General features: G+C 35.8%; 1 pseudogene; it reads right to left on the minus strand.

Moving 5' to 3' along the window:
- Positions 1 to 521: 521 nt before the first annotated feature.
- Positions 522 to 26,234, minus strand: LOC132296568 (loganic acid O-methyltransferase-like; annotated as a pseudogene).

The following is a 26,234-nucleotide window of genomic DNA, read 5'->3' on the forward strand; positions in this document are numbered from 1 at the left end:
TTGGAATCATATTAGATTTGAGACATGTGAATTAGAGATTGAGAAGGATTAGTTGTTTCCTTTTCTTTACCTTTATATTGCCTATAAATATACATGGTCTATGGATATTTGAGGGGTGATTTTGGAGGAGAAGAAAATAGGAATAACTTTTCTCTCTCTAGAAAATTAGGGTTTATGTTCTCATCTAATGGAGGCTCCCACAAGCCTAGTTTTCCAAGGTTATTCATGGAGGCTTATGAGTGATTCCTAAAGGCAAGACCATTACCAAGAAGATGGAGATCCATGGAAAAGATGTCTAGCAAAAGGGATCTACAATAAGTGAGAACATTCACTTTAGAGGAGAGATCTGAGATTTACTCAAACCTTGATGTAAGTATTCAATCTTTTAGTTGAATGATACATCATATTTTATTTTTGCATAAAACTTGTCTCTATGTGATGAATCAAGATCTATGAATTTAAATCACTCGAAAAGTTTTTAAAACTAGCACGTTTCCCAAGAAGACCATCTTCAACTCACATCATTTACGCATCAAAACAAGAAAAAGTTTGGTTTTAATCGTGTTTGTCGACTCCAGCACACAAGATAACTCTACAGTTTTTTTAAAAGCCCGATCAAACATTTTATCAACAATATCATGTCCGGAGTGTTTGGCGAAAATCCCTTCCATGCTAGCTCGTAGGTGCAGTATCAATGTCTGCCCATCAACTGGGGCATTAATCTTTGAACTGTGCTCCATCAACTCCATTCTCTCAATACTGAAACGCCCATCTTTTTCAACCAGCTGCGCCATCTCCTTGGGGGTGGGAAAATACATTGGCAAGTTGAATGAATCCACTTGATCATCACACACTAATCCCTGTAATAAAGGTTTGCATTATCCGGGTTACACACAAGATCTGACACAAGGTTCCAAATGTAACACTCATCAAAGTTGACAAGATAAAGGATGTTATGTGGAATAGTAATGATAGGGAGTCTAACGGTCGGACAAATCCGACTAATTCTATGTGAATATGTGCTGATGTCATCATGACATCAGGGATATTAATGACATTAGCCCCACTAGCATAAATCAGTCGGAGTTGTCTGACTATTGGACTTCAAATCATTATCTTACGCGAAATGTAAATTGATGCTAAATTAATGCAACTAGTATAGTTCGAACTAGTTTTTCTGGTCATAAAATTGAATTTAAATGTGATTGTATCGCCTGATAGTTTTCAACTAGTAAGTTTCATTGCTTTTCTGGCTCTAATTTGAATAGCTGACCGTTGACTTACCTCATTCACCATGTCCATGAGGCAGGATCCAAGAAAATCAAGTGTGAGACCTGATAAGAGCTGAGAACGATGGATATCATTTGGGAGACCTGGCATGATAAGTACCATCATCCCTCCAATTACAGTCTCTTTAGCTCTAGCATTCAGAAAGATCTCCATGTCTTTTGCAAATTGAGCTCCGTAGCTCTTGGCAACTTCATTAGAGGCCCTTGTGTAGTGAATATATTTTACCCTTGTTCCATGCAGGAGAGTTTTTGTCCAGCAATTCTTCAGGAACCTTAGAGAGCCAGTGGAGTGCATAACAGGAAAACAAAAAATGGAGAGAGGAGTCCGGGAATAACCGGCCATAGAAAGAACCTGGCACTCCTGCAGCAAAGTATTGCCTATCAAATGGGAGAGAAGCGAAAAGGGTATTGAAATCATTGGAAGCGTGATCATTGAAGAACACTTGGAATTCGAGCATTTTAGGTGGGAGGCCTTGGGAATGGTACTTCTTTTCCATGGCTTGCAGTACATTTTGCATAGCAATGAAGGTCTTTGGCCCGACTGAACATCCCAAATCTGCTATGCGCAATGTGCTTGAAGTAGAAGTGAGGCTTTTTATGTCAAGCTTCTCTGATATTGCTTCATTGATCATTTCCTTCGTAGAATCTGAACCTTCTCTCTGTAAAATAGGCCAGTCATTGCTATCATCATCACTGATATCAATAATAAAAAGTCCAGTATGTCCTTGTCATGGTTAAAAACTCGATTCAACTTAGAAAGAGAGTCGAATAGAGTTATATTCGTGATTAGAGATGTCGTAGTGGTTAGTTCTACAGCCGAATATAATACAAGTGAACCAACACAAACAAGTTGAGGTAAACACGTGATGAATGACTTCTAAGCAAATGATGGACAAATAATAGAATCTTTAGGTTGTGCTCTAGTTTTTTGAAATATGCAAAATTACTACCTCAGAGCATATTCATAGAAAAAAAATAGCACCAATTGTGCCACCCACTTGAAAAAATTTGAATAAGTTAACTTCAAAAGAGGTTAACATCCGTATCAACTATTTCTGACTTATGTTATATGGACTCTTATAAACGCATCAAATACCTGTGTTAAACACAAAACAACTAACTATGTTTAGCATATCTAGTTGGGCGCGTACCTGGCAAGAATATTTCATAATTCAAGTTTATGGTATGATTATACAAGAAACTCTTGTTTTTTTCTGTGATACATTATCATAAATAAGTGGAAGTACCCGAAAAAATGCTTTAGGTTTCATTTTTGCATAAAGGTACAATTTTACCTTAGGAAATAAAAGCATAATAATATTAAAAAATATGAATAGTTAGTTGTATATCTATTTGACCTTGGATTTGTATATTTAGACACACACCTGTCCTACCCAATTTCATGCAACATAGGCCAACGGCTTTCACTTTATTTAGCTTCACATTGAGCGAGCTAAAAACCTGGGGAAGTTATTATGCCTTAATACGTTAATACACGGATTGCCCCCAAAGCTTAAACTGTCAGAAAATAAGCCAATAAATTTATATCAAGCTCCCAAATAGAATTGCTGCCATACGTGTTCCATATTAATTGTCCTCAATAGGCCCTTTTTGGTATTTTAAAATTTTCAAGTTATCCTTTGAAGTTCGAAAAAATATATGTATATTATCAATTTAGAAATTTTAAAATTTTAAAGGGTATTTATGAAAAAATACATTTATCTTATTTGACTTTTTAAATGGAACAAGTATTTTGGGACAACCTAAATTTGAAAGATAGGACCATAAAATTGGGACATCATCAAATGGAAGCATGGTAATTTCTCACTGAAGGCAGCTTGGAAAATTTGCAGACCCAGAAGTCAAAATCTCAGCTGGACATATCTTTGTTGGAAACATTGCAGACCCAAGGTTGATGTGAGAAAAGAGGAATGGCTCTTTCATCCATATGCCATAACTGTTTCACTGATGAAGACTCTAATGACCATCTTTTCTGCACCTATGCATTTGTATCAGCTAGTTGGAGCAGTCTTTTTTTATTTGCTGCAGCTAGTCTTCCCTACATTCCCCTCTCTAAATAATATGGTGGAATGGTTCATTCACAATACTACCAGCCAGTCACTCAAATCCAAGATCATGTGTTCTATCTTTTCCTTTACATTATGGAAAATATGGGCATCAAGAAACTCTGCTCTACATCATGGGACTAGGAATCAACCTTCATATGTTGTAAAGACTATTGTGTGGATTATTTGAATCTCAACATTAGTTTGTCTGATTTTCTAGTTGCTGTTAGGTCTTAATGTTGTGTTTCTTTTATTCGGATATCTTTGGCATCTATTGGAAATGGGCTTATTCCATTTCTTTTCCTGTCAAAGGAGGTATGCCTCCTCCTTGATTTGTAATATTTTATTTGATTTATAAAATTCCCCATTCAAAAAAAAAAAAAAAAAAGAAAAAAAAAAGTGAGAATGAGGCCTAAGGAAGAAGGATCTACCTCAAGTGATCTTCATTAAGTGAGAACATTCACTTTAGAGGAGATATTTAAGGCTTACTCAAGCCTCTGATGTGAGCATTCTAACTCTTATCTATATTGAACATCATCTTCTTCTTGCATAAAACTTGTCTCTACACATGAATCAAGGTCCATATATAAAAAGTCCTCAAAACGATTTTGAAAAACTCCATTTCCCTAACAACCTCTTGATAATTTGGAGACGTTTAAGGCGTTAATGCACCTATAGGCTGTACCAGATGAGATCCTGTGTAAAGCCTTCTCCACCACATTGAAGGGGTCAGCACGGGTCTTGTTCGACAAGTTGAAGCCAGGTTCAATTGATTGTTTTGAAGAACTCAGCAAGCAATTAGTTTATAGGACACTTTATTGCGGGTCAAGAGGCAAGAGAGGTTGACGAATTACATGCGGAACGTAAAGCAAGATAAGGGAGAGTCGTTGCAAGAATATATAAGTTGGTTTAATAGTGAGATGTTGCATTCCACGAGGTAGAAGACAAGGTGGCTTCTTTCATTGGAGGATTGCAAACCTCAAGGTCTTATTCTACTTGTCAAAGGAAACTCCTGTTGACGGAGTTACTTATTAGAGCACAAAAGCATATGAATGCTGAAGATGGCAAAACGTACGAAAAAGTAAGGGAGATGACGGCATGAGAACACATAAAAAGAGGTCGGTCCCTAGCCCTAAGGATGAGAAGGATGCCAAATAGAGGAAGTGCTCAGACAACCAAAGTGACAAACTACCCTGATAACCAAGAAGTCTAGATAGTAGATAAGTATACCAATTACACTCCCTTAAATACACTAGTAGAATAGATTTTGTTATGATGATCGGGGTTCTATCAGTTAGCACAGGAGTGAGTCTAACTAAAGAGTCTCAACTGAGACTGTAGCCGGTCACAATCAAGAACATAGTGAACATGATCTTGAGATCTGACATTAAGGGTTGGTTCCCAATTTTTGACTTGTTTTGACTTCGATATAAATTCACTCGATACTTTAACCAATTGAATGCGGAAGATAATATATCAATGATATATTAATTCAAATACTAATTGGTGAATTTATTTTATCTTGTATTCAATAGTCAATTTTATATGCTTGACCCAAAAAAATAAAAATCAAGTTTAGATAAACTAAATTACATAAACAAATAAATAAATTAAATCTGACTAAACAAACAAATAATCAATCAGCCCCTAATTGATTTTACCAACCTAATAGTGATTAGTTATATCCGGTTTAATTGCTTCATCACTTAAGCACATTTATGAATTGATTCATCACGTTAAAACTAAGCATACATTAATCACATAGCAATAATAAGCAATTATTATGTATAGTAAATAAAAAGAGTAGAGAAACTTGCACACCAGATATACGAGGAAAAATCCCTTACTTGGGACAAAAAACCTCAAGACTTGGCTCGGTCAAGAAATTTGAAGATAGAGAGTACAACTAGTCCAGATGAACACCAATCTAGCTTCAAACTCAGCAAGACAATAAATCTTCAATGCTTTTTCATGTACAATCCTGTAATGACCCAGAATTTTTTTTTTTTTTTTTTTTTTTTTTTTTTTTTTTTTTTTTTCCGTTGTCTTTTCTTTCTGAGTTTGGTTTCTCGTTGATTAGTGTCGTCTCGAGTACTCTGGAATGATTTCCAAGACTCGTTCGTGTGGATTGACAATTTCCTTTGAGGATCGAGTCATTTCCACATTTTTCGTTTTTCGACACTATTAACTTTTTTGTCCTTTTTCCTATTTCGTCTTTTTCCCTGTTTTGTCTTTTCCCCGTTTGTGACTTTGTTTGCATAACCACACTTCTTGTGTTTGGAGTTGGTTTTTGATTTCACGTATCTTCATCTTGAGTGGTTTCCATGAAATACGTATCTTTACTTTTGCAAGAAAGTACTCTGGTTGCTCTCGGTGTCTGTAGGGGCATGGATGCAAAGTTCTTTTGAATCTTTTTCTTTTCTTGGGGTGCTTTTTGTAAATATCTTTTAAAGATATTTTATTTCAGGAGTTTTTAAGAAAATATTTTTTGGAAGATATTTTCATTCTGGGCCATAAGTGCAGTTTTCACTTTTTGGAGGGGCCATTGTGCAATTAAAGAAAGTTATTGCAAAATGTCTTGTTTTGAGCCTGGATCCTCGTACGGGATTCATTTTTACATTTCGTCGAGTTGTATACTCTTGGAATTTCCTCCTGGTCGATGTTTTTCAGTTTCAGGGTTTCTGGCCCCGGTTTGCGCTAAACTTGTTTTGGGCATAACTTTCTGCTCGGGACTCGATTTTTGACGTCGTTTCTTCCGTTATTCATATTTTCTCATTTTGAATCTTTTTGTTCACAGAGTTTTGCCATTTGAGCGCGTCTGCTCAAATTTCACTTTTTCGGACCTGGCGGGGCCTGTTGAGATTTCTATAAAAGGGGGGGTGAGATATTTTATTTTTTCATCTTCCCCACTCTCTTGCACGACCTGAAGCTTCCACAGCAGCCCAAGGGAGGCTGCCACCTTCTCTCTCCTCTTTTGAGCTTCATTCATTTGTCAGAACATAGTAAGGCATTTGCGTTTTGTGTTCATGTTGACTACGCGCTTCTTTCACCCTTATTAGAACCCATTTCTAGCCAAATTTTGAGTTAGGTTTTGAGGTCAAGTTATGATTTTGATGGGGCTTTCATGGGGGTAATGTTCACGGTGTTGTCCCCGACAAAACCTAGTAGTTTCGTCCGATTCGGAGCCATTCCATTTTGATGGCTTTTGAGATTTTCATCTCAAATTAAGGTAGGAAATGTTTTAGGATTTTATATGTGTTTTTTTTGAGTGTTTCTCATGATTATACAACTTATATGTATGCCTTGTATCAAATTTAGAAAGTTAGTAATTTTTATTTCTTTGTATAAGATTTAAAATTCATGATGATATATAACTTTGATTTGAATTGTGGCATGCTAGAAAAATCATGTTTTAATATGTTTGTTAACATATATTAAATTGGTATTGATTGAATAAAATTGCATATTTTATTTAATATTTATCTTTTGTGAAAGATTAAATCCAATGGTCGTACCTTGCATGAAATTGACTTGTGATATGCTTTTAAATTATGTCTTGGCATGTTGTTTAACATACTTTAATTTGAAAGCATTTGGACAAGTATGAAAATCTAGAGATTTTAATTAAAATGATTAATTAAAATCTAATTAAGGGTTTCATTAGCCTAATTAAGTGTTTAACTTGATATTTGTGATAACTATGACTTATGTTCTAGCATATGTTAATTTGGAACCATTTGATGTTGTTTTAGAAGTTAGGGATTTGATTATCATGATTTAATTAAATTTCACTTTATTGTTCTTATGGTTTTGATGTAGCGTATGTAATGACCATGCTATATTGTTTATCATGCATTAATTGGAGGCCATTTGATTGAGATTTGAATCCTAGGGAATTTAATTAGTTTATTGATTAAATTCCGTTTCTATTGTATTATTGATTAACTCATATATTTGACATTGATAGTATGTTTAAAACATGACTTTTGACTTATAATGAATTTATGAGTTTATGTTTTCAATATTGGGTTATATTGTTATAGCGTGTAACGAATCGTACTCTGAAGATTCGACATTGTCATCCTATAGTAGTTGTGGATTTAGAGCATGTATTGTGTGGTTACAATCTACTTGTGCATAGAAGGTGACTTCGTGCATTATATAAATTATGTATAAGTTGTGAACTTATTTGGCTTATTTTGGAATCACTTGGGACATTGTTTTGTCAGATGGCTAAAGTTTGGCTCTAGTACGGGGACGTGAGTCCTCTAAGTCAAAAGTTTGCGCATCGGGTAGGCTGCCTTGGGGTTAGTTGCTCCAAATTAGCCCTAAGAAGTTCGTGCGTTGGGTAGGTTGCCTGGGGGTTAGTAGCTCTAAATTAGCCATAAGAAGTTCGCGCGTTGGGTAGGCTGCCTGGGGGTCAGTAGCTCCAAATTTGCCTTGTCTCGGTGGAAATCCGTGCTTTGATGTCCAAGTCTTCCACTATTTATTTTCGCATTCAATTCCAAGTTTGCAATCATATTTATATTGTGACTTATGGTTTTGGCAATCGACGATTTGATGTTGTTAAGTACATCTATACTAAATTGTTATATTTAGTTGATTTCACACCTTTAGATTTCCAGTTGATAACTTAGAGAATCTATGTCTTGATGTGTGGTATTAGATATTCTAATTATACTAGATTGCTATATTTAGTTGATTTAGCATTTAGATTTCAAGTTGATAACTTTGAGAATCTATATCTAGTTGCTTTGTGTAAGCATGTTTCTATCTAGTTGCTTTGTGTAAGCATGTTATATCTTGTTGCTATGTGTAGCATGCTTTTGTGTTGCTGAATTTGCATAAAGGATGTGTTTTATGCTAGAAATGATCTAGGGTAGCTTAGGATGCTCCCGGAGTCTCATCTCGACATAGACGTTAGGTGGCATGAGCCCCTTAACATGTTTCACCTTAAGGTGATGAAATTGTAAAACGTAGGTCGATACATGCTCATTTCCTATGAGTAGCTTTATGTTGCTCACCCTACGTTACTGGGGCATATTTCAGGTACAGAATTCGAGATTGGAGTTTTGCACTTGCCTTGGGTGAATTTCAGAGTTGAAGTCTCTTTAGAAATATTTTTGTTTACATGCAAGTGTTGGCATGTTTGGTTTTGCTTATGAAATGTAATCTTTCTAATTTAGAGGTTTAACATGTCAAATGTTGTAAATGAACTGTAATAAGGCCATAGGCCATTGTAACATGATTAAAATGTCATTTTACATTTGCGTGTATGCTCACATCATCATAAGGTAGCATTGAATGAAGTTTAATCATGAAATGGGGGATTCAAATGAGACTTAAGGTCCATTTTCAGAAATTGTGCATAGTAGGTTTATTCTTAGTATTTCAATCTATTTCGGTTGACTGGTGGGTTGTTTCAGACGATTGAACCTCCTTGAACTTCAATTGAATAGTAAAAACTCCATTTCCAGTAGCTTTTTCACTGTAGAGGCTTATTTTGGTCGACCGGTTGGTCATTTTGATCGACCGAAGTGAAGGTTCTTTTCCTTTTTCTTTTTGGCCCATTTTGGCATACCGAAGCTCCATTTCAGTCAACCGAAATGGAGCTGTCTTGTGAGCTTTGGTTGGTCTGTTGCTCAGGCATGTTCGCTCTATTTATTGTTTGTATAAAGACTTCGTTTACATCGTTTAAGCCATTTTTGGTGTACTAGGTCTAGTTTGAACTAGATCTTGTTCTTTTGGTTGTTATTGGTGCTATAGGGTACTAATTGACCTTTCATTCTAGTTTTAGCTTCCGCATTTTGGATCCGTTATCGGATCATTTTTCGGTTCATCACTAACGCACTGGGTTGAAAACCTTGGGCCTTCAAAAGTGGTATCAGAGCTCCTAGGTTTGAATACCTTAGGACGACAGGTTTTGGGTGCATATCATGCTTTTGTTGCCATGATCTATGTGGTTATGTATTTTATGATAACATATTTTGGTTTGATAACATGTTTATGTGCTTAAGTGCTGTATGTGGTATGCTATTTGTTTAGCTTATTTTAATTCTAATGTAAAGAGCATGACATACGATGTATGATAGATTAGAATTGTATATGCAAAACTGTGTTGCATATTTGGCATGACATGGGATTGGTCATTGAGGCACGAGTTGAGGTTGATGGTCTGTAGGCACCCTTTCATGGTAGTGTAGGTTGTTGTTGACCTAGCATTGGGTTTGAGGTAGGTGGTGAGTCACCTTTTGTTTAGGCTCTCGTGAAGTGAGTCATTTGGCGTTGCCATAGCAGTGGATTTATTGGTTTTGGGCCATTATGAGGATATTGTCCTCTTAGGATCCTTGATTGTTCGTAATGATTCCTCTGGAATTGCGTTTTTCGTGGGCGGGTGCATGGCACTGTCATGCTACCGTACTGGCTAGCTACAAATGTAGTTCAGATGGAATCAGGGTTGGTTTTCGTTTTGATAGGCGTTATCCTTTTGATCGATGATGATGATGGTTATTTTAGAGAAATCAATCATGGTGATTGATTTGGTTGTTGTTGGTATGGCTATAGTTGCCATTTTTTTTTAGTTCTCTTTGCGTGATAACGCTTTTGGGATCAAGTCAATTGATTGATGTTTGGGGTAGTGAGAGCATTGCATTGTTAGTGTCACTTGTAGTGTCACCTTTTGATTCGGAGTTGGATTGATAGAGTCTTACCATTGCGGTAAAGGCTCATGTTTGTTTTGAGACGGGTAGTTGTCGCATTGGTTTTGGAGACAGTTTGTGGCTAGGAAATGACTTTCCTTTTTCCTAGACACTCTAGGACACGATGTCCATAGGGTTCATGGTTGCATCATTTTTATCTTCTGCAGTTTCATTTACTACCATATTAGTAGTTTAATTTATGATATTGTGATGCATGAGTAAGTGAAGGTCTATCCACATTTGCCTTTTTGACGTGTGGCATTAGCATGCCTTTCTTATATGCTTAGAGATGCCATGTTGTTACTGCGCTCTAGTGACATGATCTTGTGCTTACGTGGAGACGTGCTGCATGTACCCTTGATTGTTATCTATGTGAGTAGATTTTCTTTCTGGTAGTTGCATTCTTTGTCATATGCATGACTTCCAGGTTTGGTTTTCCTCTTTGTTCTCCTCAGTCGCACGTAATGTGTGTAGGGGTTTTCGTAAGGGTTTCGTTGTGAGACTCCTTGTAGATGAATTCTCCTCCTTTCTTGGTTCGAGTAAGGGACTTCACAAAGAGTGAGTCTCTTCTCTTCGTTGCGTTGTGCACGGTTTTGGGAGTTGGTTGGTCCGTGAGGATCACCATTGTTTTTTTGAGTCCTTGGTGAGGATTTGATGGGTTGTGGTCGACTTACTTCCATGTAGGGGGTGAAGTCTTTGACCTTGTTGTCTTTCATTTTAGAGATGGAGTCGTGGTGTTGTCCTTTTTAGGACTGGTGGCTCCCTTTCTTTCGTGTCTTCCCTTGGGGAGTTTCTGCCGTGGTTATTGACGGTTGTGGTGCTCAGAATGAGTTGATTGGTATGAGATCATTTTACGGGGACTTGTGTCCATATCATTGAGGATTTGTTTGATTCGTGAGGTGAGCTCGATGCTCTTTTGAGAATGTCTTTTGGAGACTTGTTTTAGTTTTGGAGACCTTGATGTGGGTGACTCTTAGGAAGAGTTTTGGAGGGTCGTAGTTGGATATGGCTTGCTATGGAGTTTTCTCGTCCTAGCTATGGCTAGGCATAGTTTTGGAGAATCGTAGTTCCGACGATTGGTTGTGGATTAAAATTGAGGAATTTTGATTTAGCTTGGTGTTGCCAAGCATGGTTTTGAGAGATTCATTTTGTGACCTTGGTTGTTGGCATTTTGATGTGTGTGCCACTTGGTGGACTTGTATTTTGAGGATTTAGTTATCCGTGATAGGGATGTGGACCTGATGTTTGATCATAGTGATTGGCCTTATAGTTGATCTGTTTCAGGGAGATATATAGGACTTTTGATGAAATGTCTTGTGGTGAGGTTCGTTTTGATCTCTGGGGGTTTTGATTTGCTTCTCAGGCTTTGGATTCTCGATTGATGTTGTTGGTAGTGGCATTTTGAGACATTATAGATATTGGTTTGGCTGTATTGAGGATTTGGAGCCTTAAGCATAATGGTGCCTATGACATTGTTGTCAGAGTTTGGGATTGGCCGGGATGGTCCGGAACGTCTTTGGACCATATTCTAGCTCTCACAGGTGCCTGGTTCCCATATTGCCTTTGGCCACGATTGTTTTGTAACATTAATGTCATTGGTATCGAGAGGTTTCATGGGTAGACCTAGTGGGGGGCAGGTTATGAACTAGTGCCTAAAACTGTTATGCTATCGTACAAAGTTGTGTGTTGTGGGCGAGTGCTAGTTGCTGTCGATGCTACCTTACTGACGAGTAAGTGTGGGCTGGCATTAGGTACTGTCATTGTTACCATACATTTGAGTACGCCGTGGGCGGGTTCTGGTTGCTATTCATACTGCCACGTTGTCTTTGTTCTGTACCTTGATTTGATATGTGGTTATCTTGGAGTTCTTTTGTTGGTCGTTTTTGGTTCCATATGATGGTTTGTCGGGAGGGACTCTTACGGTTGCTGTTTTCCGTTCTTTAGTCTGACCTTGGGTTGTGTGTGTGAGTTCAGACTTGTCGTGTGGCCATGTAGTTACTTTTCCTTTAAGGGGTTGTCTTGTCATGAGCACGTGGGTGCAAATGACATTGGTTTGGGGGTTTCCTTTCAGCTTTGAGGTCACTGGTGTGGCGTGTTGTATGGGGTACTTGGAGATGTACTCTGTAGTTATCCTGGTTTCGCCTTTTGTTTTGTTGGGGCTAGATTTCGGGGACGAAATCCTTTTAAGGTGGGAAGGTTATAATGACCCGGATTTTCACGGATATATATATATATTTTTTCATTGTCTTTCCTTTCTGAGTTTGGTTTCTCGTTGATTAGTGTCGTCTCGAGTACTCTGGAATGATTTTCGAGACTCGTTCGTGTGGATTGACAACTTCTTTTGAGGACCGGATCATTTCCACATTTTTCGTTTTTTGACACTATTCACTTTTTGTCCTTTTCCCTATTTCGTATTTTTCCCTGTTTTGTCTTTTCCCCGTTTGTGACTTTATTTGCATAACCACACTTCTTGTGTTCGGAGTTGGTTTTTGACTTCACGTATCTTCATCTTGAGTGGTTTCCATGAAATACGTATCTTTACTTTTGCAAGAAAGTACTCTGGTTGCTCCCGGTGTTCGTAAGGGCATGGATGTAAAGTTCTTTTGAATCTTTTTCTTTTCTTGGGGTGTTTTTTGTAAATATCTTTTGAAGATATTTTATTTCAGGGGTTTTTAAGAAAATATTTTTTGGAAGATATTTTCATTCTGGGCCATAAGTGTAGTTTTCAATTTTTGGAAGGGCCATTGTGCAATTAATGAAAGTTATTGCAAAATGTCTTGTTTTGAGCCTGGATCCTTGTACGGGATTCATTTTTACATTTTGTTGAGTTGTGTACTCTTGGAATTTCCTCCTAGTCGATGTTTTCCAGTTTCAGGGTTTTTGGCCCTAGTTTGTGCCAAACTTATTTTAGGCATATCTTTCTGCTCGGGACTCAGTTTTTGATGCCGTTTCTTTCGTTATTCATATTTTCTCATTTGAATTCTTTTTTGTTCATAGAGTTTTGCCATTTGAGCACGTCTGCTCAAATTTCACTTTTTTCGGACCCGTCGGGGCCCATTCGGGGCACTTTTTGAGATTTTTATAAAAGGGGGGTGAGATATTTTATTTTTTCATCTTCCCCACTCTCTTGCATGACCTAAAGCTTCCATGGCAGCCCAAGGGAGGCTGCCACCTTCTCTCTCCTCTTTTGAGCTTCATTCCTTTGTCAGAACATAGTAAGGCCTTTGCGTTTTGTGTTCGTGTTGACTACGCGCTTCTTTCACCTTTATTTGAACCCATTTCTAGCCAAATTTTGCGTTTGGTTTTGAGGTCAAGTTGTGATTTTGATGGGACTTTCATGGGGGTTATGTTCACGGCATTGTCTTCGACAAAACCTAGTAGTTTCGTCGGATTCGGAGCTGTTCCATTTTGATGGCTTTTGAGATTTTCATCTCAAATTAAGGTAGGAAATGTTTTAGGATTTTATATGTGTTGTTTTGAGTGTTTCTCATGATTATACAACTTATATGTATGCTTTGTATCAAATTTAGAAAGTTAGTAATTTTTATTTCTTTGTATAAGATTTAAAATTCATGATGATATATAACTTTGATTTGAATTGTGGCATGCTAGAAAATCATGTTTTAATATGTTTGTTAACATATATTAAATTGTTATTGATTGAATAAAAATTGCATATTTTATTTAATATTTATCTTTTGTGAAAGATTAAATCCCATGGTCGTACCTTGCATGAAATTAACTTGTGATATGCTTTTAAATTATGTCTTGGCATGTTGTTTAACATACTTTAATTTGAGAGCATTTGGACAAGTATGAAAATCTAGAGATTTTAATTAAAATGATTAATTAAAATCTAATTAAGCCATTGGCCTAATTATGTGTTTAACTTGATATTTGTGATAACTGTGACTTATGTTCTAGCATATGTTAATTTGGAACCATTTGATATTGTTTTAGAAGTTAGGGATTTGATTATCATGATTTAATTAAATTCCACTTTATTGTTCTTATGGCTTAATCGAGTTTTGATGTGGTGTATGTAATGACCATGCTATATTGTTTCTCATGCATTAATTGGAGGCCATTTAATTGAGATTTGAAACGTAGGGAATTTAATTAGTTTATTGATTAAATTCCATTTCTATTGTATTATTGATAAACTCATGTATTTGACATTAATAGTATGTTTAAAGCATGACTTTTGACTTATAATAAATTTATGAGTTTATGTTTTCAATATTGGGTTATATTGTTATAGCGTGTAACGAATCGCACTCTGAAGATTCGACATTGTCATCCTATAGTAGTTGTGGATTTAGAGCATGTATTGTGTGGTTACAATCTACTTATGCTTGGAAGGTGACTTCGTGCATTATATAAATCATGTATAAGTTGTGAACTTATTTGGCTTATTTTGGAATCACTTGGGACATTGTTTTGTCAGATGGCTAGAGTTTGGCTCTAGTACGGGGACGTGAGTCCTCTAAGTCAAAAGTTCGCGCGTTGGGTAGGCTGCCTGGGGGTTAGTAGGTCCAAATTAGCCCTAAGAAGTTCGTGCGTTGGGTAGGCTGCCTGGGTGTTAGTAGCTCCAAATTAGCCATAAGAAGTTCGCGCTTGGGTAGGCTGCCTGGGGGTCAGTAGCTCCAAATTTGCCTTGTCTCGGTGAAAATCCGAGCTTTGATGTCTAAGTCTTCCACTATTTGTTTTCGCATTCAATTCCAAGTTTGCAATCATGTTTATATTGTGACTTGTGGTTTTGGCAATCGGCGATTTGATGTTGTTAAGTACATCTATACTAAATTGTTATATTTAGTTGATTTTACACTTTTAGATTTCTAGTTGATAACTTAGAGAATCGATGTCTTAATGTGTGGTATTAGATATTCTAATTATACTAGATTGCTATATTTAGTTGATTTAGCATTTAGATTTCAAGTTGATAACTTTGAGAATCTATATCTAGTTGCTTTGTGTAAGCGTGTTTCTATCTAGTTGCTTTGTGTAAGCATGTTATATCTTGTTGCTATGTGTAGCATGCTCTTGTGTTGTTGAATTTGCATAAAGGATGTGTTTTATGCTAGAAATGATCTAGGGTAGCTTAAGATGCTCCCGGAGTCTCATCTCGACATAGACGTTAGGTGGCATGAGCCCCTTCACATGTTTCACCTTAAGGTGATGAAATTGTAAAACGTAGGTCGATGCATGCTCATTTCCTATGAGTAGCTTTATGTTGCTCACCCCTATGTTACCGGGGCATATTTCAGGTACATGATTCGAGATTGGAGTTTTGCACTTGCCTTGGGTGAAATTCAGAGTTGAAGCTCTTTAGAAGTATTCTTGTTTACATGCAAGTGTTGGCATGTTTGGTTTTGCTTATGAAATGTAATCTTTCTAACTTAAAGGTTTAACATGTCAAATGTTGTAAATGAACTATAATAAGGCCATAGGCCATTGTAACATGATTAAAATCTCATTTTACATTTGCGTGTATGCTCACATCATCATAAGGTAGCATTTAACGAAGTTTAATCATGAAATAGGGGATTCAAATGAGACTTAAGGTCCATTTTTCAGAAATTGTGCATAGTAGGTTCATTCTCAGTATTTCAATCTATTTCGGTCGACTGGTGGGTTGTTTTAGTCGACCAAACCTCCTCGAACTTCAATTAAATAGTAAAAACTCCATTTCCAGTAACCTTTTCACTATAGAGGCTTATTTCGGTCGACCGAAGTGAAGGTTCTTTTCCTTCTTCTTTCTGGCCCATTTTGGCATACCGAAGCTCCATTTCAGTCAACTGAAATGGAGCTGTCTTGTGAGCTTTGGTTGGTCTGTTGCTGAGGCATGTTTGCTCTATTTGTTGTTTGTATAAAGACTTCGTTTACATCGTTCAAGCCATTTTTGGTGTACTAGGTCTAGTTTGAACTAGATCTTGTTCTTTTGGTTGTCATTGGTGCTATAGGGTACTAATTGACCTTTCATTCTAGTTTTTGCTTCCAAATTTCGGATCCGTTATCGGATCATTTTTTTGTTCATCACTAACGCATTGGGTTGAAAACCTTGGGCCGTCACAAATCCATTTACTCCATGGTCAGTTTCAATCCAATTGCCATGTTAGCGCACTCCAGAAGATCTTTTCAGTTGTACTCTAGCTGATGCATCTAACAGCTATATAATCCCTTCATGCACTACTTCTTTACCTTGGAATCGTTCCGATAACCAATCAGCCCACCACTTCATGATTTTGGTTTAGTTTGGTAATAGCACTTCGTGGCCATGTGTTGACGTTGAATTTTCGGCTCGTATCGCAATAATATATATCAACACGTGTATAACATCATAATCACCATATCTAATGTAGAGTGTATGATATGCGTGTATAATGAATAAAAAAAATAACAACGGATATATAATCTAATATACCAAGTCTGCTGCCCTCAACTCACATAAGAAATATCTCACACGGACTTTCCTATGGAGACACAAAAGTAGAACTCTCTCACACAAGACTCGTGGATATACAAATAAACAAAGAATGCTTTTGCTGTAGTATAAACACTCAAGGGATGTATGATTTGAGAGAAAGTATTTTCAGACCTTGTATATGTATAGAACAATATTTACTCCCCACTCAAATATCTTGGTCCCAAGTAGAATTGATTTCCAAGTCATATACTTCATAAACAAGTATAATAAAAATAAAAAACTGAAAAGACAATACAAGAAGAATTAAAGTATGGGTCTTTTGCAAAAAACATTTTAACTTTGACCTATTAAAATATAAGAAAAAGATAAAGTAAACTCAATTAGGAAATTAAATTTTATATTTAAAATGTTTTCGTAAATGATCGATCGAGGCTTCATGGAGTTCGATCGAGATCCATTGTCTGAAGTTTAAATAGTGTCAATCGATCGAGATGTGTGTATGTTCGATCGAGCAACACGCAACTTTCTATTTTTTAACTTTATTGACATGTGATCGACTCTAAGTATTCAAAAAATACTTTAAAGATTAGAATACCTGTAAGAAGGTTCTAGAAAAATGTTTTCTTGATGTATACTCATAATAATATGTCTAAGGTACCTTAGATCTTAACAAAAATTGCCCGGATGCTTTTTTGAAAACTTTACCGTAATGCTCAAAAACATGCTAAAAATCAATATGAAAAGTATTAGCAACTTAGCAAACCTGATCTTGAGCAATATTCACCTTCTATATAATTTTAGGAAAATATATATGAACATAGATACATTGTATATATAAGAGAAAGCTTTAGAAACTCTATTTTAATATATATATATATATATATATATATATATATATATATATATATATCTTTCATTAAAAACATTTGTTGATCAAATGACCCTAATCCATATGTTTTGATGATAACAAATCATTTAAAGAGGTTTTATATACTAATGTTTCAACAAAGTTTAAATGCAAGGAAAATGATTGCCTCTTTATAGAAAGGAAGAAAAGAACCTCATGTCATCATATGGTCACACTTATGGCATCAAGAGGCTGCAAATGTTCTACAAAGTGTTCATGAGCATCTAAAGGCTTCAAGAAGAAGGGTAGATAGGATGATGAGCTATAGGACAGTTTGTCAGAGTAAAAGATGGAATTAATTGAAGCTCTATCTCACTAAAAACATGCATACAAGGTGTACTCAACAATATTCAAATATTAAAGTATGATGTTGAAAATGTACAATAGCAAAGGGCTCAAAACGACAAGATCAAGCAATTCACGTCAACTGGTTTAATGCAATTGTCAACCGGTATCTAGGTAGTAGCAAAATTCAAGGAGGAGCTTATATATGTCGACTGGTTTGATGCATGTGTCGATCGGTATCTAGGCAGTAGCAAATTTCAAGAAAAGGCACTTTCACGTCGATTGGATTAAGCATACATCAACCGGTTTATAAAAGAATACGTCGACCGATTTGCAGCTAATATCGACCAGTTCATGCCAAAACGTCAATCGGTTTATGCCACATGCCGACCGGTTTAGTCGCAGCTCTGTAGATTCAAATTTAAACGGCTAAAATTTCATTTAATGCTCCCAACCACCTGCAACAGCTATATTGAGCTCGAAATCTCTACAAATACAGAGGGTTGGTCTGAAGATAAAAGACACTACTTGAGAGAGCATTCAAGAACATCATCCATGTACATTCAAGAGCATTTCAAGAGCCAAATATTTTGATCTGAGTTATTACTCCTCATTCCTTCTCTCATATCAGTTTAAAGACTTGAGCTTCATTTATTTTATCCACTTACTTTAGTGTGAAATTGATTTATGTAACATCTTCTAGAGAGAGAGAGAGAGAAACAATATTGTAACTTTCATTTATATCTCTACAATCTTGTAAGGGTTGGTGTGACCCAAAAGGAAAGCCTAAGAGAAGGGTGTTCTCCTAGCAAGGAAGAGAAGCAAGGTCTTGCTTCAATTAAAGGTTTACTCTCCACCATTAAGGAGAAGCTCTAGTGATTTTGGGAAGTTTCAAGAGGGATCTTGAGCCGAGGAGTAGGAGTTTCCGAACCTCGCTAAATCGCCGAGTCATTGTTTGCAATTTCTTATCTCTATCTCTTTTACTTGTGCTTATATTGTTTAAATATTTCTATTAATTATTGCATAATAGTTAGATAAAATAAATTTTATAAATTATAAGAATTAGCCATTGACTCTATTCACCCCCCTCTAGAGTCAATTAGTGGTTAACAATTGGTATCAGAGCCTAATCTCTAGAAAAAGATTTAATCATCTTCGAGAACGATCATGGCCAATACAATGTTTTATCAAGACGGTCAATCTAACAATGGACCTCCTTGGTTTGATGGAAGTGACTATAGCTATTGGAAAATCAAAATGAGAGCATTCCTAAGAGGTATAGATATAGATGTTTGGAAAGCCACCGAACAAGGAGACTATGTTCCAACTAAAATAGTAAATAGTGAAAATGTTCCAACAACCGATATTGAATGGACCCTCAATGACCGTAGGCTTGTACAATGTAATGTCAAAGCTATCACTATCTCTATTGTGCCTTAAGCAAAGACGAATTCAATAGAATTTCAGATTGCGAAACGGCCAAAGAAATTTGGGACAAACTTGAAGTTACCTATGTAGGTACTAGTCATGTTAAGGAATCCAAAATGAATATGGTCGTCCATAAATATGAACTTTTTACCATGAACAACAAAGAAACTATTAGTGAAATGTACTCTCATTTTACTAACATTGTGAATCCTTTGAAGGCTCTTGGAAGGTTATATACATCATCCGACAATGTGAGAAAAATTCTTAGGTCTTTGCTTAAAAATTGGGAAGCCAAGAAGACTGCCATCCAAGAGGCCAAAGATCTCAACACACTTCCCATAGATGAACTCATTGGTTCATTGATGGCTTATGAGCTAGAAATGAATGATAGAGATGGAGACAAAGAAACTCAAAAGAAGAATATAGCTCTTCAAGCTACTACCAAAGAAGTCGCAATTGATAAGGCTCCTAATAATGAAGAAGAAGAAGAATTTGCTCTCATTACCAAAACCGTGAGAAGGGTCCTTCAAATGAAGAAGTACCAAAAGAGTAATAACTTCAAAAGAAATAGTTCATCTAGTGAGCAAGGAAAAAGAGAAGCACCTACTTGATTTCATTGTGGAAAACCGGGGCATTTCAAATCCGATTGCTATACTTACAAAAATGAAAAGGAAAGGAAAAAGAAAGGCAAAGCCATGTGGCTACATGAGAGGATGATGATTCAAATGGATCCGAAAGTGACGATGAACTCAATGAATTGGTCAATCTTTGTCTCATGGCCGATGAAGATGAGGTAAATTCTAATCATGACTCATTTGATTTGGAAACTACTTATGATGAATTGGTTGATGCACATAACTACTTGCTAGATGCTTTTAAAGAATTACATGATGAATTAGGCAAAATGGTTCAAAAATGTGCTAGTCTTAAAAGAGAAAAGTTTCTCATCTCTCAAAACCTTGAAAAATCTCAACTTGAAAATGAAGCTTTGAAAAAGGAAAAAGAATTAGCTAAAGAATCGGCCTCAATTGACTTAATTTCTGAAAATGAATCATTGAAGGTCATTATTGAGGATCAAACTGAGATTTTAGCTAAATTCACAAAAGGTAGAGAGAATTTAAGCTTCATACTTGGAAAACAAAGAAATGCGTATGCTAAGGATGGGCTTGGATATGATCCTCACGACAAAGATTCTTGTTTATTGAAAAAGAGAAAACCTTTGAACAACTATTTTTGTTAAAAGTTCCTCTTTTAGTCCAAAATGCAATTATTGTAAAAAGCTAGGACATAAGATCAATCATTGTCCTATTAGGCCATGTATGACAAAAGAAATTTGGGCTATTAAAGGGACATATATGCCTTTACCTAATTCTCATGGACCCAAGAAATTGTGGGTACCAAAAGAAGATTACTTAAATTACTTTTGTAGGTTTGCTTGAAGTCTCCATATTCATCCAAAGACAAATGGTTCATTGATAGTGGATGCTTAAGACATATGACGGGAGATCGATCAAAATTTCTCTCTATCAAGTCTCACAAAGGCGAAAGTGTTACATTTGGTGATAATTCAAAAGGCAAGGTCATTGGCATCAGAACTATTGGTATCTCCTCTTCCTTATCTATTGATGATGTTTTACTTGTTAAAGGCCTAAAACATAACTTGTTTAGTATTAGTCAACTATGTGATAAAGGATATGATGTGTTGTTTAAATCAGATAAATATATCATCAAAAAGGATAATAATGAAGTATTTCATGCTCTTAGAAATGGTAATGTGTATACTTTGCTTTTGTATGAATTACATGATCAAGATGTTAAGTGCTTTATATCTTCAAAAGAAAATAATTGGCTATGGCATAGAAGGTTAGATCATGCTAGCATAGATTTAATCTCAAAATTATCTAAAAATGAATTAGTCAAAGGCCTCCCAAATAGGCAAGCAAATCAAATCATCATTTAAAAGGAAAAAGGACATAAGTACTACAAGACCACTTGAATTAATTCATATGGACTTATTTGGTCCGGAGAGAATCGCTAGTCTTGGTGGAAAACTCTATGCATTTGTCATTGTTGATGATTACTCTAGATTCACTTGGGTATTTTTCCTTGCACACAAAAATGAGGCTCATACAATTTTCGCTAAATTTTGTAAAAGAGTCGAGAACGAAAAAGAATGTAAGATTAAAACCATTAGAAGTGATAGAGGGAGAGAATTTGAAAACAAGATGTTGAAAGATTTTGCGATGAAAATGGATACAATTGTAATCTTTCGGCTCCTAGAACTCCTCAACAAAATGGAGTTGTTGAGAGAAAGAATAGGTCTCTCCAAGAAATGGCTAGGACTATGCTAAATGAACATAAATCTCCTAGGACTCTATGGGCCGAAGTCGTCAGTACTTCATGCTATGTTATAAATAGAGTCATTATTAGAAAAATTCTCAACAAAACTTTTTATGAACTTTGGAACAAAAGGAAGCCAAACATTGGTTATTTTAAGGTTTTTGGGTATAAATGCTTTGTATTAAATGATAAAGATAACCTAGGGAAATTTGAACCTAAATCAGATGAAGGTAACTTCCTAGGGTATTCGACTCGTAGCAAAGCATTTAGAGTGTTCAATAAAAGAACACTTGTGGTTGTTGAATCCATACATGTTATATTTAATGAATCACCATTACCCCCTCTTAGATGCTCTTTGGATGACAATGAGGATGTGATTGAGATTGAAAAGGATCTTGAAAATCTTGATTTAAACGATCCATCTCTAGCAAATCTCTCTAAAGATGATCCAAAAGAAAGCCGTTCTCATAAGGATACACAACCTAAGACTTGGAAACAAGTGCCTCATCATCCAATCAATCAAATTATTGGCGATCCATTCAAAGGAGTAAGCACTAGATCTCAAATAAGCAATATATGCAATTATGTTGCCTTTGTTTCACAACTTGAACCAAAAAATATTCATGAAGCTGAAAATGATGAGTCATGGCTCTTGGCAATGAAAGAAAAAATCAACCAATTTGAAAGAAATGAAGTTTGGCAATTGGTTCCAAGACCTAAAAATAAGACCATCATTTACACAAAGTGGGTATTTTGAAACAAAAAGGATGAATCGGGAACAATTGTGAGAAGCAAGGTAAGACTTGTTGCTCAACGTTATAATCAAGAAGAAGGAATTGATTATGAGGAAACCTTTGCTCCCGTAGCTAGACTTGAAGCTAAAAGAATGCTCCTTGCATTTGCATCCCATAAAAACTTTAAATTATATCAAATGGATATAAAAAATGCCTTCTTGAATGGCTTCATTGATGAAGAAGTGTTCGAAGAACAACCACCAGGCTTTGAATGTTATGATTGTCCAAGTCATGTTTATAAATTGTCAAAAGCATTGTATGGTTTGAAACAAGCTCCAAGAGCTTGACATTAAAAACTAAGTGAATTTTTACTTGAAAATAGTTTTTCTATAGAAAAAATTGACAATACTCTATTTACTAAAACAATTGATAGCAACTTATTGATTGTTTAAATTTACGTTGATGATAATATCCTTGGATCAACTAATAAAACGCTATGTGAAAAGTTTACTTCTTGCATGCAAAATGAGTTTGAAATAAGCATGATGGGTGACCTCACTTTCTTCTTAGGGTTGCAAATTAAACAAACACTTGATGGCATTTTCATTTGTCAATCGAAGTATGTTAAAGATTTGCTAAAGTAATTTGGCTTGGAGGAAGTCAAACATGCCAATACTCCTATAAGCTTATCTTTGAAACTTGATAAAGATGAAAAAGGCATTAGTGTAGATATTAAAAAATACAGAGGTATGATTGGTAGTCTTTTATATCTAACCGCAAGTAGACCAGACATCATGTTTAGTGTATGTTTGTGTGCTCATTTTCAATCTTGTCCTAAGGAATCTCACTTATGTGCCATTAAACGAATTTTTCGCTACTTAAGCAAAACCATGAGTTTAGGTCTTTGGTATCCTAGGCATACCTTATTTGAACTCGTTGGATACTCGGATGTGGATTTTGGCGGGTGCAAAGTTGATAGAAAAAGCACTAGTGGGACATATCACTTTCTTGGATAATCCCTAGTGTCTTGGTCTTGCAAGAAACAAAATTCCATGGCTCTATCTATGGCCGAAGCCGAATATATTGCAGCCGGAAATTGTTGCGCTCAAACTCTTTATATTAAGCAACAACTTGAAGATTTTGGACTTCACTATGATCATATTCCTATTTTGTGTGATAACATAAGCGCAATATGCATCTCTAAAAATCCCATTCAACATTCAAGAACTAAGCATATTGAAATTAGATATCATTTTCTAAGGGATCATGTGCCAAAAGGTGATATCGTGCTCACATACATTAGCACTGAGAAACAATTAGCGGATATATTCACTAAACCTATTCAAGAAGATCAGTTCTGTTCTCTTAGAAGGAATTTAGGATGGCTTGTGCAAGTGAAGTGGTCCAACCTTGAAATCAAATTTTGTTTGGCATCTTAGCACTAACCGGTCAACGTCTTAAAATTTTACGTTGACCGAATTAAAGAGAATCGGTCGACACTTGGAATTTTTATGTCAACCGACTCCTGGGATGGTTCAATTTTACTGAAGGGTTATTTCTTGAACCGCACCCTTATTTATTTTTTTTACTTTTCACTTCTCACTTCTCATTCCCTTCCCTCTTCAAGGCGATTTAGGGTTTCTTTAGCCTCCTCCATTCCCGCATCAGTCAAGGTAAGATTTTCTAAATCATCCTGTTTCATGGTTTATATGTTCATCCTATGTATTGAAACTCTCATATTCCTCTTGGTAAAATTGGATTTAGGGTTCAAAGATTAATTCTCTCTTCTGTTTTGAAAAATAAACCTTTAATTCATGCTCAATTCATGTCAAATATATACATTGAAGTCTTTCAACTCTCTCTACAGCAATTCTTGTTGCTTTAAATTAGGGTTTAGTTGATTTAATCTAGATTCATCCTTTCAATCTATATTGGTTCCATATATATTCTCTATAACCCTCTTAAATTTACCATTCCAGACCCAAACTTTAAACTTCAATGGGTCCTAGGAGAAACCCACCCCGTTCTTCCTAAACCCGAGAGAAGAGAACCAAGGCCTCTCATGATCATGAAGCCAGCGCTTCAATCCCACATCCTCCTTGTAACCTTAGGCTCTTCTAATCTCCTGAATATAAGGAGGTATTTGAAACCACATTTCTTCAAAAGAAAGTTGCTTATGGGAAAACTCTCTCAAATGCCGAATGTATTGCCAACAATCTCAATACCTATGATCTTTTCAAAGCTGTAGGCTTAGCTAATTTCATCTCAATGGAAGTTCTATTTAGAGGTTCGATCGATCGAACTCCATACCTGTATCCAATCACCTCTCTGTCCAATCGTTCGAAGAAAACCTACATATTTCAGCTCTCTGTCTGATCGATCGCAAGTTTTTCGATCGATCCAACTTCATCTTGGATTGATCTGCAGTCTCAACACTTAGAAAAAAATTGAACCCTCTGCAAAAGGCCTCTCTATCCCATCGTTTGAACATGTTTGCAGGTTTTTTCATGTTCGATATATCTGACTCCTTCTGAGATCGATCTTGGAAAGATCGATCTCTATTCTTTGATTTATTGTTTTGACTTTAAGTTTGACTTTTGTTTTGAAATTTAAATTTAAAAACTCAAGAAATATTTTATTCTGAATTTAAAAAAAAAGGGGGTTTTCAAAGTTTTCAAAAATACTTTTATTTCTTGTATTTTTTTTTTTGTCTATTATTTTTCAAAAATCCCCAAAATATTTTCTTTTCTTTTCTTTTATTTTATATTTCAAAAATTCCAAAAAAGTAATTCTTTTGTTTTCTTTTATTTTACTTAGTTTATTTTTATTTTATTTAGTTTTATTTTTCAAAAATCCAAAAAATATATATATATATATTTTTGATTTTTAATTTTTGATTTTTAATTTTCAAAAATTCAAAAGCTTCAAACATAATTTTGTCTTTTAGTAAGGAGAGATCGATACTAGTTCGATCGATCTAAGATTTCAGTTCGATCGATCGAACTGAAGAGGGAATGTTTTTAAAAATAGAGGCCAAGGGTTATTTCAGATTGATTCAAAGATCGATCCAAAAAACCCTAGCTTCCCCTCGCCGTTGCAACCCCACTATTCCCATCTTCCGGCGAGTGCTCCAGTGATTCCATCGTGCCCGAATCTCTCTCCCTCATCTCAGATCTCAGATTTCATCTCTTTCTCCTTCAATCCACTTCTCTCTCGGTTTTGGGTAAGATTTGAGTTCTTCCCTTTTGATTTCAAGCTTCATGTTGATGAATCCATGCTTTTGTGTTAGATCTATAATGTTATGATGATGAATCTTGCCATTTTTGAAGCTTTGACCCACTCTATATATGTGTATATATATGTATATATATCAGTTTTATATTTTATATTTTGATTTTTGATTTTGGGGGTCACGGGCCTAATCAAGTGACCAAAATTGTTGATTTGTTGTGTATAGGGGTGCACGAGCTTACTTGTGAGGCCCCCGTGCCATCCACATCACAGATCTATGACTTTTCGAATTTCACCTGACAGTTCGATCGATCGAACTTTTTCTCAGATCGATCTGTAATAGATCAATCTCACTTATTTAAGATCGATTGAACTTGTATCGATCTCACATTTTTGTGATCGATCGAACTTCACAGATTTGCATATACACTTCACACACCATCTTTTGTAATTTCATGCTATCTCATACACGCCCAATGCCTGTGTTTTCCACATTTGATGCATTCCATACTTATACTATCGAGCATGTTTCACATCATGTCACTTATTCCTTGTCACTTGTATAGATTCATGTTCCTTATCTGTTTTGTCTATCTAATTTGACATATATGATTCTATAAACTATGCTTTAATTCTTTATACCGGCACTGACTTCCTTTTTGAGTTTCTTTTTATTTTGCAGGCCATGGCTAGGGTCAAGACTATCATCACAGAGTTAAATGGAGATTAGACGACCAGGCAGGTCCATCTCACGTCCAGAACCCCATTCCTGAGCCAGAGCCAGAGCAGATACAGAACCAGTCAGAGGCAGATACAACTTAGTCCCCAT

Source organism: Cornus florida, unplaced genomic scaffold, assembly GCF_030987335.1.
Source record: "Cornus florida cultivar Cherokee Brave unplaced genomic scaffold, ASM3098733v1 CherokeeBrave_3.0.0_Hap2_Chr02, whole genome shotgun sequence".
Taxonomy (NCBI): domain Eukaryota; kingdom Viridiplantae; phylum Streptophyta; class Magnoliopsida; order Cornales; family Cornaceae; genus Cornus; species Cornus florida.